The sequence below is a fragment of the Lissotriton helveticus genome, chromosome 1_2 (genome assembly GCF_964261635.1).
Source record: "Lissotriton helveticus chromosome 1_2, aLisHel1.1, whole genome shotgun sequence".
NCBI lineage: Eukaryota > Metazoa > Chordata > Amphibia > Caudata > Salamandridae > Lissotriton > Lissotriton helveticus.
Window position 1 is genome coordinate 340,916,158 of NC_136058.1, and position 17,815 is coordinate 340,933,972.

Genomic DNA, 17,815 nt, shown 5'->3' on the forward strand with positions numbered 1-17,815 from the left:
TGTAATATTTAGGAAAAAAGATTACTTGTCCTAACCAAAAGCAGCAAATCTGCCTATTACAATACTGTGAATTGATCGAGGGTATGCCTTAACCCCAAGGAGGTGAGCACTGTTTAACGGATGCCAATAAGTCCTCGTTAGTATAGTGGTCAGTATCCCCGCCTGTCACGCGGGAGACCGGGGTTCAATTCCCCGACGGGGAGTCGATTCATTTTATTCACACAATTAAATAAAATGATGTACTTTCTAACATTGTAAAATATATCTGTCATTATCCTTGCCTATTCCGATTGAGAAAAAAAGGTTGAATTCACTGATGGCCAAAATGCTTACTGACGTGTTAACTGAAATTCAGAATATGCTCTGAATATTTCAATATGCACAGGCGTACCATCAAAAACACTTTACATCTGCATTCTCTTGGAAAATGAGATGAAGCAGTGGTGAATCCTAGGCTGCTGTTCTACTCGATTGGCACAATTTACAAGTAGAATGACTGCTTTTGGTTACTAGTGACCCCTGGTGGCTAATAGTTATAAGCTGCAAATGGTAAAGTGAGCTGATTATATATATATATATAGATATATATAAATATATATATTGATAGTTAGAAAGATAGCCAGATAGACAGATCGATAGATAGATATTTATTTCAATGAAATAATTTATTGATAAAACTGATTGTTTTTGGCTAGGAATTTCTGTATTGTAATATTTAGGAAAAAAGATTACTTGTCCTAACCAAAAGCAGCAAATCTGCCTATTATAATACTGTGAATTGATCGAGGGTATGCCTTAACCCCAAGGAGGTGAGCACTGTTTAACTGATGCCAATAAGTCCTCGTTAGTATAGTGGTCAGTATCCCCACCTGTCACGCGGGAGACCGGGGTTCAATTCCCCGACGGGGAGGCGATTTATTTTATTCACACAATTAAATAAAATGATGCACTTTCTAACATTGTAAAATATATCTGTCATTATCCTTGCCTATTCCGATTGAGAAAAAAGGTTTTATTCACAGATGGACAAAATGCTTACTGATGTGTTAACTGAAATTCAGAATATGCTCTGAATATTTCAATATGCACAGGCGTACCATCAAAAACACTTTACATCTGCATTCTCTTGGAAAATGAGATGAAGCAGTGGTGAATCCTAGGCTGCTGTTCCACTCGATTGGCACAATTTACAAGTAGAATGACTGCTTTTGGTTAGTAGTGACCCCTGGTGGCTAATAGTTATAAGCTGCAAATGATAAAGTGAGCTGATTATATATATATATATAGATATATATAAATATATATATTGATAGTTAGAAAGATAGCCAGATAGACAGATCGATAGATAGATATTTATTTCAATGAAATAATTTCTTGATAAAACTGATTGTTTTTGGCTAGGAATTTCTGTATTGTAATATTTAGGAAAAAAGATTACTTGTCCTAACCAAAAGCAGCAAATCTGCCTATTACAATACTGTGAATTGATCGAGGGTATGCCTTAACCCCAAGGAGGTGAGCACTGTTTAACGGATGCCAATAAGTCCTCGTTAGTATAGTGGTCAGTATCCCCGCCTGTCACGCGGGAGACCGGGGTTCAATTCCCCGACGGGGAGTCGATTCATTTTATTCACACAATTAAATAAAATGATGTACTTTCTAACATTGTAAAATATATCTGTCATTATCCTTGCCTATTCCGATTGAGAAAAAAAGGTTGAATTCACTGATGGCCAAAATGCTTACTGACGTGTTAACTGAAATTCAGAATATGCTCTGAATATTTCAATATGCACAGGCGTACCATCAAAAACACTTTACATCTGCATTCTCTTGGAAAATGAGATGAAGCAGTGGTGAATCCTAGGCTGCTGTTCCACTCGATTGGCACAATTTACCAGTAGAATGACTGCTTTTGGTTAGTAGTGACCCCTGGTGGCTAATAGTTATAAGCTGCAAATGGTAAAGTGAGCTGATTATATATATATATATATAGATATATATAAATATATATATTGATAGTTAGAAAGATAGCCAGATAGACAGATCGATAGATAGATATTTATTTCAATGAAATCATTTCTTGATAAAACTGATTGTTTTTGGCTAGGAATTTCTGTATTGTAATATTTAGGAAAAAAGATTACTTGTCCTAACCAAAAGCAGCAAATCTGCCTATTACAATACTGTGAATTGATCGAGGGTATGCCTTAACCCCAAGGAGGTGAGCACTGTTTAACTGATGCCAATAAGTCCTCGTTAGTATAGTGGTCAGTATCCCCGCCTGTCACGCAGTAGACCGGGGATCAATTCCCTGACGGGGAGGCGATTCCTTTTATTCACACAATTAAATAAAATGATGCACTTTCTAACATTGTAAAATATATCTGTCATTATCCTTGCCTATTCCGATTGAGAAAAAAGGTTGAATTCACAGATGGACAAAATGCTTACTGATGTGTTAACTGAAATTCAGAATATGCTCTGAATATTTCAATATGCACAGGCGTACCATCAAAAACACTTTACATCTGCATTCTCTTGGAAAATTAGATGAAGCAGTGGTGAATCCTAGGCTGCTGTTCCACTCGATTGGCACAATTTACAAGTAGAATGACTGCTTTTGGTTAGTAGTGACCCCTGGTGGCTAATAGTTATAAGCTGCAAATGATAAAGTGAGCTGATTATATATATATATATAGATATATATAAATATATATATTGATAGTTAGAAAGATAGCCAGATAGACAGATCGATAGATAGATATTTATTTCAATGAAATAATTTCTTGATAAAACTGATTGTTTTTGGCTAGGAATTTCTGTATTGTAATATTTAGGAAAAAAGATTACTTGTCCTAACCAAAAGCAGCAAATCTGCCTATTACAATACTGTGAATTGATCGAGGGTATGCCTTAACCCCAAGGAGGTGAGCACTGTTTAACGGATGCCAATAAGTCCTCGTTAGTATAGTGGTCAGTATCCCCGCCTGTCACGCGGGAGACCGGGGTTCAATTCCCCGACGGGGAGTCGATTCATTTTATTCACACAATTAAATAAAATGATGTACTTTCTAACATTGTAAAATATATCTGTCATTATCCTTGCCTATTCCGATTGAGAAAAAAAGGTTGAATTCACTGATGGCCAAAATGCTTACTGACGTGTTAACTGAAATTCAGAATATGCTCTGAATATTTCAATATGCACAGGCGTACCATCAAAAACACTTTACATCTGCATTCTCTTGGAAAATGAGATGAAGCAGTGGTGAATCCTAGGCTGCTGTTCTACTCGATTGGCACAATTTACAAGTAGAATGACTGCTTTTGGTTACTAGTGACCCCTGGTGGCTAATAGTTATAAGCTGCAAATGATAAAGTGAGCTGATTATATATATATATATAGATATATATAAATATATATATTGATAGTTAGAAAGATAGCCAGATAGACAGATCGATAGATAGATATTTATTTCAATGAAATAATTTCTTGATAAAACTGATTGTTTTTGGCTAGGAATTTCTGTATTGTAATATTTAGGAAAAAAGATTACTTGTCCTAACCAAAAGCAGCAAATCTGCCTATTACAACACTGTGAATTGATCGAGGGTATGCCTTAACCCCAAGGAGGTGAGCACTGTTTAACGGATGCCAATAAGTCCTCGTTAGTATAGTGGTCAGTATCCCCACCTGTCACGCGGGAGACCGGGGTTCAATTCCCCGACGGGGAGTCGATTCATTTTATTCACACAATTAAATAAAATGATGTACTTTCTAACATTGTAAAATATATCTGTCATTATCCTTGCCTATTCCGATTGAGAAAAAAAGGTTGGATTCACTGATGGCCAAAATGCTTACTGACGTGTTAACTGAAATTCAGAATATGCTCTGAATATTTCAATATGCACAGGCGTACCATCAAAAACACTTTACATCTGCATTCTCTTGGAAAATGAGATGAAGCAGTGGTGAATCCTAGGCTGCTGTTCCACTCGATTGGCACAATTTACAAGTAGAATGACTGCTTTTGGTTAGTAGTGACCCCTGGTGGCTAATAGTTATAAGCTGCAAATGATAAAGTGAGCTGATTATATATATATATATAGATATATATAAATATATATATTGATAGTTAGAAAGATAGCCAGATAGACAGATCGATAGATAGATATTTATTTCAATGAAATAATTTCTTGATAAAACTGATTGTTTTTGGCTAGGAATTTCTGTATTGTAATATTTAGGAAAAAAGATTACTTGTCCTAACCAAAAGCAGCAAATCTGCCTATTACAATACTGTGAATTGATCGAGGGTATGCATTAACCCCAAGGAGGTGAGCACTGTTTAACTGATGCCAATAAGTCCTCGTTAGTATAGTGGTCAGTATCCCCGCCTGTCACGCGCGAGACCGAGGTTCAATTCCCCGACGGGGAGGCGATTCATTTTATTCACACAATGAAATAAAATGATGTACTTTCTAACATTGTAAAATATATCTGTCATTATCCTTGCCTATTCTGATTGAGAAAAAAGGTTGAATTCACTGATGGCCAAAATGCTTACTGATGTGTTAACTGAAATTCAGAATATGCTCTGAATATTTCAATATGCACAGGCGTACCATCAAAAACACTTTACATCTGCATTCTCTTGGAAAATGAGATGAAGCAGTGGTGAATCCTAGGCTGCTGTTCCACTCGATTGGCACAATTTACAAGTAGAATGACTGCTTTTGGTTAGTAGTGACCCCTGGTGGCTAATAGTTATAAGCTGCAAATGATAAAGTGAGCTGATTATATATATATATATTGATAGTTAGAAAGATAGCCAGATAGACAGATCGATAGATAGATATTTATTTCAATGAAATAATTTCTTGATAAAACTGATTGTTTTTGGCTAGGAATTTCTGTATTGTAATATTTAGGAAAAAAGATTACTTGTCCTAACCAAAAGCAGCAAATCTGCCTATTACAATACTGTGAATTGATCGAGGGTATACCTTAACCCCAAGGAGGTGAGCACTGTTTAACGGATGCCAATAAGTCCTCGTTAGTATAGTGGTCAGTATCCCCGCCTGTCACGCGGGAGACCGGGGTTCAATTCCCCGACGGGGAGTCGATTCATTTTATTCACACAATTAAATAAAATGATGTACTTTCTAACATTGTAAAATATATCTGTCATTATCCTTGCCTATTCCGATTGAGAAAAAAAGGTTGAATTCACTGATGGCCAAAATGCTTACTGACGTGTTAACTGAAATTCAGAATATGCTCTGAATATTTCAATATGCACAGGCGTACCATCAAAAACACTTTACATCTGCATTCTCTTGGAAAATGAGATGAAGCAGTGGTGAATCCTAGGCTGCTGTTCTACTCGATTGGCACAATTTACAAGTAGAATGACTGCTTTTGGTTACTAGTGACCCCTGGTGGCTAATAGTTATAAGCTGCAAATGATAAAGTGAGCTGATTATATATATATATATAGATATATATAAATATATATATTGATAGTTAGAAAGATAGCCAGATAGACAGATCGATAGATAGATATTTATTTCAATGAAATAATTTCTTGATAAAACTGATTGTTTTTGGCTAGGAATTTCTGTATTGTAATATTTAGGAAAAAAGATTACTTGTCCTAACCAAAAGCAGCAAATCTGCCTATTACAACACTGTGAATTGATCGAGGGTATGCCTTAACCCCAAGGAGGTGAGCACTGTTTAACGGATGCCAATAAGTCCTCGTTAGTATAGTGGTCAGTATCCCCACCTGTCACGCGGGAGACCGGGGTTCAATTCCCCGACGGGGAGTCGATTCATTTTATTCACACAATTAAATAAAATGATGTACTTTCTAAGATTGTAAAATATATCTGTCATTATCCTTGCCTATTCCGATTGAGAAAAAAAGGTTGGATTCACTGATGGCCAAAATGCTTACTGACGTGTTAACTGAAATTCAGAATATGCTCTGAATATTTCAATATGCACAGGCGTACCATCAAAAACACTTTACATCTGCATTCTCTTGGAAAATGAGATGAAGCAGTGGTGAATCCTAGGCTGCTGTTCCACTCGATTGGCACAATTTACAAGTAGAATGACTGCTTTTGGTTAGTAGTGACCCCTGGTGGCTAATAGTTATAAGCTGCAAATGATAAAGTGAGCTGATTATATATATATATATAGATATATATAAATATATATATTGATAGTTAGAAAGATAGCCAGATAGACAGATCGATAGATAGATATTTATTTCAATGAAATAATTTCTTGATAAAACTGATTGTTTTTGGCTAGGAATTTCTGTATTGTAATATTTAGGAAAAAAGATTACTTGTCCTAACCAAAAGCAGCAAATCTGCCTATTACAATACTGTGAATTGATCGAGGGTATGCATTAACCCCAAGGAGGTGAGCACTGTTTAACTGATGCCAATAAGTCCTCGTTAGTATAGTGGTCAGTATCCCCGCCTGTCACGCGCGAGACCGGGGTTCAATTCCCCGACGGGTAGGCGATTCATTTTATTCACACAATGAAATAAAATGATGTACTTTCTAACATTGTAAAATATATCTGTCATTATCCTTGCCTATTCTGATTGAGAAAAAAGGTTGAATTCACTGATGGCCAAAATGCTTACTGATGTGTTAACTGAAATTCAGAATATGCTCTGAATATTTCAATATGCACAGGCGTACCATCAAAAACACTTTACATCTGCATTCTCTTGGAAAATGAGATGAAGCAGTGGTGAATCCTAGGCTGCTGTTCCACTCGATTGGCACAATTTACAAGTAGAATGACTGCTTTTGGTTAGTAGTGACCCCTGGTGGCTAATAGTTATAAGCTGCAAATGATAAAGTGAGCTGATTATATATATATATATATATATATATATATATATATATATATATATATATATGTATATATATATATATATATATATATATATATATTCACTGAAAAAACCATAGGTTATAGACCATATATAGTTAGGGATTTGCATTTACAAAACCTTGAAAATTCACTGAAAAAACCATAGGTTAGAGACCATATATAGTTAGCTGGACATTTTATTGACATAAAACCAATGAAATTCCATATATAGTTAGTTGCACTAACTATATATCGCGCACCCGCAATCCACTGCTGATGATGTCACATATTACATCATTCATGACATGGTCAGTGACATCACTGATGACATCACTGATGACATCTCAAATGACATCACTGATGACATCACTGATGACATCTCAAATGACATCACTGATGACATCATCTAGTGTCTGTGTGTTTTTGTAAAGTTTAAATATGTTTTACATATTGAAGAATGAGTGGATGTATGGAAGACTGAGTGTGTGTGTGGCTGGCTGGGAGGTGTGTGACTGTGCATATCAATGTGTACTTGTATCAGTGATTGTATAAGAGAGTAAGTATGTGTTAGTATATGTGTGAAAAGTATGGTGTTCTGTGTTTAACTGTATAGATGAGGAAATCGAAGTGTGATTGATTCTTCACAGGACTGACTAGGTGTATGAGTGCATATGATAGTGTTGTAATAATGAGTGACTGTATGTATGAGTGATTGTATGGGTGAATGAGTGAATGTGTGTGTAGACGTAGGAATCAGTGAGTGCGTATGTAGTAACTGGTATTGGTGTGTCATGATGTCATCAGTGATGTCATTTGAGATGTCATCAGTGATGTCATTTGAGATGTCATCAGTGATGTCATCAGTGATGTCACTGAAGTATGGTGTTCTGTGTTTAACTGTATAGATGAGGAAATGGAAGTGTGATTGATTCTTTACAGGACTGACTAGGTGTGTGAGTAACTCCATGGATGAGTGGCAGTGTGTGAGTGTCTGCATAGGTGTATGAGTGCATATGATAGTGTTGTAATAATGAGTGACTGTATGTATGAGTGATTGTATGGGTGAATGAGTGAATGTGTGTGTAGACGTAGGAATCAGTGAGTGCGTATGTAGTAACTGGTATTGGTGTGTCATGATGTCATCAGTGATGTCATTTGAGATGTCATCAGTGATGTCATCAGTGATGTCACTGACCATGTCATGAATGATGTAATATGTGACATCATCAGCAGTGGATTGCGGGTGCGCGATATATAGTTAGTGCAACTAACTATATATGGAATTTCATTGGTTTTATGTCAATAAAATGTCCAGCTAACTATATATGGTCTCTAACCTATGGTTTTTTCAGTGAATTTTCAAGGTTTTGTAAATGCAAATCCCTAACTATATATGGTCTATAACCTATGGTTTTTTCAGTGAATTTCATTGGTTTTTTAAAAGCTAATATCTATAGCTGTAAAATATATTCTTTATTACGTGACGTATCACGTAGCCACGTGAGACGCCTCATGACGCGTCGCATAACCGTGACGTATCGGCTCTGCAGCGCAAACAAAACCCGTAACGTAAGCGTGCCGGAGCATGCTTACAGATATATATATATTTTTTAACCTTAATTAGACAAAATCCACACGTGCACATATCTTGAGGCCTTGCAAAGGCACATGAAACAAACAGTCCCTACAATTTTGCCAAGTTTTCTGGAAATCTATTCCCTTAATTTTTTTTTTACTGTTTCTCTTGGTTTTCCCCTTGTTACGCTTACCGGGACGCTACCCGGTACGCGAACCGGACGCTCCAAAAACACAAGATGGCGGACTCCCGTTACGCTGCCGGTTAGCTGCCCGGTTCGTGTACCGGGAAGCGCCTCTACCGCGAAAAATCGCGGGGGACTTTAATATCCCCCTAATCAATCCTAGGGGGTCAGGAGGGGTTTACCTTGCCCCCTTTCCTTCATTTCCCCCTTCTTTTTTCACCACATCTTGTCTCTCGAACCTACCGAGAGACAAGATGGCGGCCGCTCCGGACTGTTTACAATGTTGACAGCTACGCTGCCGGTTAGCTGCCCGGTTAGCCGCCCAGTGAGCTGCCCGGTGAGCTGCCCGGTGAGCTGCCCGGTTCGCGTACCGGGACGCGCCTCTACGGCGTAAAATCGCAATTTTTTTTTTTATTTTTTGCCCCGCGGGGCACTTTAATATCCCCCTCATCAATCCTAGGGGGTCAGGAGTGGTCTACCTTGCCCCCTTTCCTTCATTTCCCCCTTCGGTTTTCACCACATCTTGTCTCTCGATCGTACCGAGAGACAAGATGGCGGCCGCTCCGGACTGTTTAGAATGTTGACAGACACCGGAGAGCCAATCAGCTTCGCTTTGCGAAGTTCCGTTACGCGTCAGGTACGCGAACCGGGGCGCTAACCGGAGCGCTGTCACAGATATATATATTTTTTTAAACGTTAATTTCTCAAAATCCACTGGAGCACATATATTGAGACATAGCAAAGGCACGTCGGGCAAACCATATCTACAATTTTGCCACGTTTCATGTAAATCTATTCAGCCGTTCGAGCTAAAAGTGAGTCCAACCGCCCTATGGAAAAATGAATGGGAAAAACGAGTTTTGGGACCCCCCTTTTTTCTCGGCCTCCCCTTGACGAAACCCCCCAAATTTTCAGGGGCTGCTCAGAAACAAAATGTGCCATTTTCCTGAAAATTTCAGCCAATTCCGTCCACAAACGCCAAAGTTATTAGACATAGAATTTTCAGAAATCCCATAGAGAAAAAATCCTAACTATATATACCCACTGGCTATCGCCAGTAGGTAATATACATATATAAACATATATAATCTGCATATCTATATAAATATATATGCATGCATACATATACATATATGCATACATATGCATGTTATTTACATGAAAGTTTTAAAAACACTAATAAAAGCGAAGCTAAAAAGCCACCTCATTACAAACAGAATGGCTTTAACTTAAACGAGGGCGAGATCTATTGCATTTTCAATGCTTGTTTACTTTGGTTCTACCAAGAAGGCATTCAGATGTGTCACACATTTGCCATAAATTCTGAATGTTAGCACTCTAGTTGCTCATTAGATCACTGTAGTAAAGCTAGTGCTCACCAGGGAAGTCTGCTGATAATCATGGTTTGCAGCCATTTTCCCGCATTTTTTATCCCGCAGACTTTCAGTCCGCATACCATTATCCCGCAAGGTCATTGACCTCGCATACCATTAGCCCGCATTTTTTCAAAACGCATGTGCATTCATCGCGCATGCCTTTACAAAGAATTACGTTTTAAAGGCATGTATGGTAAATGCATTTGCGTTGTGAAAACCACGATGACGAGAGAGGTAAGTGGGTTTGTGTTCATTTTTTCGTGGGTTAGTGATTGTGTAGTGTAGTGTAGTGTTGTGTAGTGTAGTGTTGTGTTAGTGTAGTGTAGAGTTGTGGTGGTTATTTAGTGTAGGGCCATGCTGGGGGTAGTGTTTTAGGGTTTAGGGTTGTGTTGTAGTGTTTGCGTAGTGTAGGGTCATGCTGGGGGTAGTGTTTTAGGGTTTAGGGTAGTGTTGTAGTGTTTGCGTAGTGTAGGGTCATGCTGGGGGTAGTGTTTTAGGGTTTAGGGTTGTGTTGTAGTGTTTGCGTAGTGTAGGGTCATGCTGGGGCTAGTGTTTTAGGGTTTAGGGTAGTGTTGTAGTGTTTGCGTAGTGTAGGGTCATGCTGGGCGTAATGTTTTAGGGTTTAGGATAGTGTTGTAGTGTTTGCGTAGTGTAGGGTCATGCTGGGGGTAGTGTTTTAGGGTTTTGGGTAGTGTTGTAGTGTTTGCGTAGTGTAGGGTCATGCTGGGGTGTAGTATTTTAGGGTTTAGGGTAGTGTTGTAGTGTTTGCGTAGTGTAGGGTGATGCTGGGGGTAGTGTTTTAGGGTTTTGGGTAGTGTTGTAGTGTTTGCGTAGTGTAGGGTCATGCTGGGGGTAGTGTTTTAGGGTTTTGGGTAGTGTTGTAGTGTTTGCGTAGTGTAGGGTCATGCTGGGGTGTAGTGTTTTAGGGTTTTGGGTAGTGTTGTAGTGTTTGCGTAGTGTAGGGTCATGCTGGGGGTAGTGTTTTAGGGTTTTGGGTAGTGTTGTAGTGTTTGCGTAGTGTAGGGTCATGCTGGGGGGTAGTGTTTTAGAGTTTTGGGTAGTGTTGTAGTGTTTGCGTAGTGTAGGGTCATGCTGGGGGTAGTGTTTTAGGGTTTTGGGTAGTGTTGTAGTGTTTGCGTAGTGTAGGGTCATGCTGGGGGTAGTGTTTTAGGGTTTTGGGTAGTGTTGTAGTGTTTGCGTAGTGTAGGGTCATGCTGGGGGTAGTGTTTTAGGGTTTAGGGTAGTGTTGTAGTGTTTGCGTACTGTAGGGTCATGCTGGGGGTAGTGTTTTAGGGTTTAGGGTAGTGTTGTAGTGTTTGCGTAGTGTAGGGTCATGCTGGGGGTAGTGTTTTAGGGTTTAGGGTAGTGTTGTAGTGTTTGCGTAGTGTAGGGTCATGCTGGGGGTAGTGTTTTAGGGTTTAGGGTAGTGTTGTAGTGTTTGCGTAGTGTAGGGTCATGCTGGGGTGTAGTGTTTTAGGGTTTTGGGTAGTGTTGTAGTGTTTGCGTAGTGTAGGGTCATGCTGGGGGTAGTGTTTTAGGGTTTAGGGTAGTGTTGTAGTGTTTGCGTAGTGTAGGGTCATGCTGGGGTGTAGTGTTTTAGGGTTTTGGGTAGTGTTGTAGTGTTTGCGTAGTGTAGGGTCATGCTGGGGGTAGTGTTTTAGGGTTTACGGTAGTGTTGTAGTGTTTGCGTAGTGTAGGGTCATGCTGGGGATAGTGTTTTAGGGTTTAGGGTTGTGTTGTAGTGTTTGCGTAGTGTAGGGTCATGCTGGGGGTAGTGTTTTAGGGTTTAGGGTTGTGTTGTAGTGTTTGTGTAGTGTAGGGTCATGCTGGGGGTAGTGTTTTAGGGTTTAGGGTAGTGTTGTAGTGTTTGCGTAGTGTAGGGTCATGCTAGGGTGTAGTGTTTTAGGGTTTTGGGTAGTGTTGTAGTGTTTGCGTAGTGTAGGGTCATGCTGGGGGTAGTGTTTTAGGGTTTAGGGTAGTGTTGTAGTGTTTGTGTAGTGTAGGGTCATGCTGGGGGTAGTGTTTTAGGGTTTAGGGTAGTGTTGTACTGTTTGTGTAGTGTAGGGTCATGCTGGGGGTAGTGTTTTAGGGTTTAGGGTAGTTTAGTTGTTTAGTGTATGCTAAAGGCATATTCGTTCTAAAAGTTTTCGTTATTTTAATTTGCGGCCTAATAGTACATGCGGGATTTCGTCATATATTCGCTAATCATACTTTCTATGGCAAAATGAACCCCCTCATTTTGTTCCTTTTTAAATTAAATGTTTTAAGAGTTACCACTTTATTCCAATCAAGATGGCTTCAGGTGTGCCATACCTTTGTAATAAGTAGGACTGTTAGCACTCTAGTTGTTCTTTAGAACACTCTGGGACATTCTGTCATTGGGCTATAGTTGGGCTACATCTGGCTGATATTTGGGCTACATTTGTTTTTTTTGTCTCTGGTGGCCATCTTTGGGCTACATTGGGCTACATTGGGCTACATTGGGCTACATTGGGCTACATTTGGGCTCCAGCATATATAAAGCCCAATGTAGCCCAATATATATTTTTCAAAGTAAATTTTCGTAAAAACCACTGGAGCCTATATCTTGAGACATAGCAAAGGCACATTGGGCTACCAGTCCCTACAATTTTGCCAAGTTTGGTGTAAATCCATTCAGCCGTTCAGGCTAAAAGTGAGGCCAACCGCCCTATGGAAAATTGCATGGGAAAAACACGTTTAGGGACCCCCCTTTTTTCTCGGCCCCCCCTTGACGAAACCCCCCCAAATTTTCAGGGGCTGCTGAGAAACAAAATGTTCCATTTTCCTGAAAATTTCAGCCAATTTTGTCCTCAAACGCCAAAGTTATTCGACATAGAATTTTCAAAAATCCCATAGGAAAAAAATCCTAACTATATATACCTACTGGCTATCGCCAGTAGGTAATATATATATAAATATATATATTGATAGTTAGAAAGATAGCCAGATAGACAGATCGATAGATAGATATTTATTTCAATGAAATAATTTCTTGATAAAACTGATTGTTTTTGGCTAGGAATTTCTGTATTGTAATATTTAGGAAAAAAGATTACTTGTCCTAACCAAAAGCAGCAAATCTGCCTATTACAATACTGTGAATTGATCGAGGGTATGCCTTAACCCCAAGGAGGTGAGCACTGTTTAACGGATGCCAATAAGTCCTCGTTAGTATAGTGGTCAGTATCCCCGCCTGTCACGCGGGAGACCGGGGTTCAATTCCCCGACGGGGAGTCGATTCATTTTATTCACACAATTAAATAAAATGATGTACTTTCTAACATTGTAAAATATATCTGTCATTATCCTTGCCTATTCCGATTGAGAAAAAAAGGTCGAATTCACTGATGGCCAAAATGCTTACTGACGTGTTAACTGAAATTCAGAATATGCTCTGAATATTTCAATATGCACAGGCGTACCATCAAAAACACTTTACATCTGCATTCTCTTGGAAAATGAGATGAAGCAGTGGTGAATCCTAGGCTGCTGTTCTACTCGATTGGCACAATTTACAAGTAGAATGACTGCTTTTGGTTACTAGTGACCCCTGGTGGCTAATAGTTATAAGCTGCAAATGGTAAAGTGAGCTGATTATATATATATATATAGATATATATAAATATATATATTGATAGTTAGAAAGATAGCCAGATAGACAGATCGATAGATAGATATTTATTTCAATGAAATAATTTCTTGATAAAACTGATTGTTTTTGGCTAGGAATTTCTGTATTGTAATATTTAGGAAAAAAGATTACTTGTCCTAACCAAAAGCAGCAAATCTGCCTATTACAATACTGTGAATTGATCGAGGGTATGCCTTAACCCCAAGGAGGTGAGCACTGTTTAACTAATGCCAATAAGTCCTCGTTAGTATAGTGGTCAGTATCCCCGCCTGTCACGCAGGAGACCGGGGATCAATTCCCCGACGGGGAGGCGATTCATTTTATTCACACAATTAAATAAAATGATGCACTTTCTAACATTGTAAAATATATCTGTCATTATCCTTGCCTATTCCGATTGAGAAAAAAGGTTGAATTCACAGATGGACAAAATGCTTACTGATGTGTTAACTGAAATTCAGAATATGCTCTGAATATTTCAATATGCACAGGCGTACCATCAAAAACACTTTACATCTGCATTCTCTTGGAAAATGAGATGAAGCAGTGGTGAATCCTAGGCTGCTGTTCCACTCGATTGGCACAATTTACAAGTAGAATGACTGCTTTTGGTTAGTAGTGACCCCTGGTGGCTAATAGTTATAAGCTGCAAATAGTAAAGTGAGCTGATTATATATATATATATAGATATATATAAATATATATATTGATAGTTAGAAAGATAGCCAGATAGACAGATCGATAGATAGATATTTATTTCAATGAAATAATTTCTTGATAAAACTGATTGTTTTTGGCTAGGAATTTCTGTATTGTAATATTTAGGAAAAAAGATTACTTGTCCTAACCAAAAGCAGCAAATCTGCCTATTACAATACTGTGAATTGATCGAGGGTATGCCTTAACCCCAAGGAGGTGAGCACTGTTTAACTGATGCCAATAAGTCCTCGTTAGTATAGTGGTCAGTATCCCCGCCTGTCACGCAGGAGACCGGGGATCAATTCCCCGACGGGGAGGCGATTCCTTTTATTCACACAAGTAAATAAAATGATGCACTTTCTAACATTGTAAAATATATCTGTCATTATCCTTGCCTATTCCGATTGAGAAAAAAGGTTGAATTCACAGATGGACAAAATGCTTACTGATGTGTTAACTGAAATTCAGAATATGCTCTGAATATTTCAATATGCACAGGCGTACCATCAAAAACACTTTACATCTGCATTCTCTTGGAAAATGAGATGAAGCAGTGGTGAATCCTAGGCTGCTGTTCCACTCGATTGGCACAATTTACAAGTAGAATGACTGCTTTTGGTTAGTAGTGACCCCTGGTGGCTAATAGTTATAAGCTGCAAATGATAAAGTGAGCTGATTATATATATATATATATAGATTCACTGAAAAAACCATAGGTTATAAACCATATATAGTTAGGAATTAGCATTTAAAAAACCTTACTTTACTCACACAAAACCATTGAAATTCCATATATAGTTAGTTGTACTAACTATATATCGCACACCCGCAATCCACTGCTGATCATGTCACATATTACATCATTCATGACATGGTCAGTGACATCACTGATGACATCACTGATGACATCTCAAATGACATCACTGATGACATCACTGATGACATCTCAAATGACATCACTGATGACATCACTGATGACATCTCATTTGACATGACTGATCACATCACTGATGACATCATTCATGTGATATTACGATGAACCTCTTCAGACTCTAATATAACCTTAGATACACTCAGTGTAAACACAGACTCACAGATTGTCACTCATCCATGAAGTTACACACACACCTAGTCAGTCATGCAAACAATCAATCACACCTCCATTTCCTTAACTATACAGTTAAACACACCTTACTTATTCAAACATATACTAAAACATATTTACTCACTTATACAATCCTGGATACAAGTTCACAATGATCCATACAGCCACTCACACATTCACTGGCTCTTATGCACAGTTATTTATATATGTCAACTCTCACATGTACTGTATTTTACATATGTACTTACTTTGACATGTAGCACTGAGATATGTATTCACTCACCAATACAGTCATGCACACAGTCAACCGCCCATACAGCTGTTTCCACATGCACTTTTGAACCCATACATCTATGCAGAGAGTCATACACCTCCCAGCCACCCATACACACTCTCAGTCTCCCATACAAATACTTGGGCAACCAATCAATAACCCATATAGTTAATCATATAGCTACTGATCAACACATGCAGCAGTTTACAGAACAACAGACATAATGATGCACAAATTAAGACAGTTTAGTCACTAACCCATGCACTCAGTGAGACACATTTAATCACTCACTCATACAGTCAGTCATGCACCTACTAAATCCTTTGTTCAGACACTTCTACATCCACTCATTCTTCAATATGTAAGACATATTTTAACTTTACAGAAACATACAGTCACTGGATGTTGTCATCAGTGATGTCATCAGTGATGTCATTTGAGATGTCATCAGTGATGTCATCAGTGATGTCATTTGAGATGTCATCAGTGATGTCATCAGTGATGTCACTGACCATGTCATGAATGGTGTAATATGTGACATGATCAGCAGTGGATTGCGGGTGCGCGATATATAGTTAGTACAACTAACTATATATGGAATTTCAATGGTTTTGTGTGAGTAAAGTAAGGTTTTTTAAATGCTAATTCCTAACTATATATGGTTTATGACCTATGGTTTTTTCAGTGAATTTTCAAGGTTTTGTAAATGCTAATTCCTAACTATATATGGTCTATAACCTATGGTTTTTTCAGTGAATATATATATATAACTTTTTTTTTTCCCCAAACGATGAAAGCCCCACCTTGTTTCTGGATGTTTCAGACTGAAGCTGGCGTCAGCATGAAAGCACCACCATCTCGTAGCTCAGTCGTGGTCATTCCGCGAGCAATCATGGCAGCCGCTCCCCACCAGAAGCCTGCAGGAGTCGGAGCCCCCAAAACTTTTGATGAATTCTCAAGGCGGAGGGGACGCTTTCGAGAATGAGGTCCAAGACCTAGCAGACAAGCGTCCGATTTCCAAGGTGTCCCAGGGCCATTTCAGTGGACCAGGCCCAAAAAGGAAACAGCCTGCCGCCATTTTGAGAGTCCTGTGACAGCCGCCTATCGCTGCACCGCAAGAGTGGGCGCAACTCAGCTGAATTGCGGCTTTTGACACAGTGGACCAAAAACGGACGGAATGGCAACTGAAACGGTAAAGGGGCGCCCCACTACAACAGATGACACTCCACCTGGAGAGGCCCGTTCACGCCGCCTCCCCCGGGGCGCTCCACGCCGTTATTCGGAGCAGCATTGTAGGATACCAAAACCAGTGCGGCAACTTACTGGACATCACCTTGGTGCCATCGTTCTGCTGCCTTGGAACTATTCGCGCAACAGTTTGCTACTGATGACCCACCCCCCGCGACGCCCCATGCCGTTATTTGCTGGGTGGCAACTTACTAGACATCACTTTCGTGTCATCTAGATTTCAACGCGTTCTGCTGCCTTGGAACTATTCGCACAACAGTTTGCTACTGATGACCCACCCCCCGCGACGCCCCACGCCGGAAATATGGACGTTGTGCTGCGTTGGGACTATTCGCACAGCCGACCGCTACTTCGTTGTTTTTCCCTAAAAATGTTTATATGTTATTACTATTTTTGTTTTCTTGTATATATTTATAAATTATTAAAGTTTTATAATCTTACTACTTTGTCGGAGTGCTATATATTTTTAATGTGACACATAATTGTAAAAACTTTGATGTACAAACAGTCATCCCTGGAATCTTCCGCTTCAGGCTCGGTCCCCTCCCCAATCACAATACAGGATGGTTTTCAGATAATAGCAACGCTTCTGCTGTGATGAATCTCATCGAGTGTGGGCCTTGATCTACTATAACTCCTTTGAAGAGGGGTGATTTTTTACAGCTGTGGCCATAAACTACATCTGCAGGGCTAGCTGATACCCTAGGACCAGCCTGGACAATCGGACACAGAGGAAAAGGAGTGTCAGAGGGTGCGGTAGTGAATAGGGCGAAAGGGAGGTGTCGGGCGGGCA

General features: G+C 39.2%; 8 non-coding genes across 8 annotated transcripts; all 8 read left to right on the forward strand.

Moving 5' to 3' along the window:
- The first annotated feature begins 131 nt into the window (after window positions 1–131).
- Window positions 132–203, forward strand: TRNAD-GUC (transfer RNA aspartic acid (anticodon GUC)). Its single transcript has one exon. It is a non-coding gene; the product is annotated as a tRNA-Asp (tRNA).
- A 635-nt stretch (window positions 204–838) lies between these two features.
- TRNAD-GUC (transfer RNA aspartic acid (anticodon GUC)) lies at window positions 839–910 on the forward strand. Its single transcript has one exon. It is a non-coding gene; the product is annotated as a tRNA-Asp (tRNA).
- A 634-nt stretch (window positions 911–1,544) lies between these two features.
- TRNAD-GUC (transfer RNA aspartic acid (anticodon GUC)) lies at window positions 1,545–1,616 on the forward strand. Its single transcript has one exon. It is a non-coding gene; the product is annotated as a tRNA-Asp (tRNA).
- Window positions 1,617–2,959: 1,343 nt separating this feature from the next.
- TRNAD-GUC (transfer RNA aspartic acid (anticodon GUC)) lies at window positions 2,960–3,031 on the forward strand. Its single transcript has one exon. It is a non-coding gene; the product is annotated as a tRNA-Asp (tRNA).
- A 635-nt stretch (window positions 3,032–3,666) lies between these two features.
- TRNAD-GUC (transfer RNA aspartic acid (anticodon GUC)) lies at window positions 3,667–3,738 on the forward strand. The gene has a single exon. It is a non-coding gene; the product is annotated as a tRNA-Asp (tRNA).
- Window positions 3,739–5,057: 1,319 nt separating this feature from the next.
- On the forward strand, window positions 5,058–5,129 carry TRNAD-GUC (transfer RNA aspartic acid (anticodon GUC)). Its single transcript has one exon. It is a non-coding gene; the product is annotated as a tRNA-Asp (tRNA).
- Window positions 5,130–5,764: 635 nt separating this feature from the next.
- Window positions 5,765–5,836, forward strand: TRNAD-GUC (transfer RNA aspartic acid (anticodon GUC)). The gene has a single exon. It is a non-coding gene; the product is annotated as a tRNA-Asp (tRNA).
- Window positions 5,837–13,227: 7,391 nt separating this feature from the next.
- Window positions 13,228–13,299, forward strand: TRNAD-GUC (transfer RNA aspartic acid (anticodon GUC)). The gene has a single exon. It is a non-coding gene; the product is annotated as a tRNA-Asp (tRNA).
- Window positions 13,300–17,815: the final 4,516 nt, after the last annotated feature.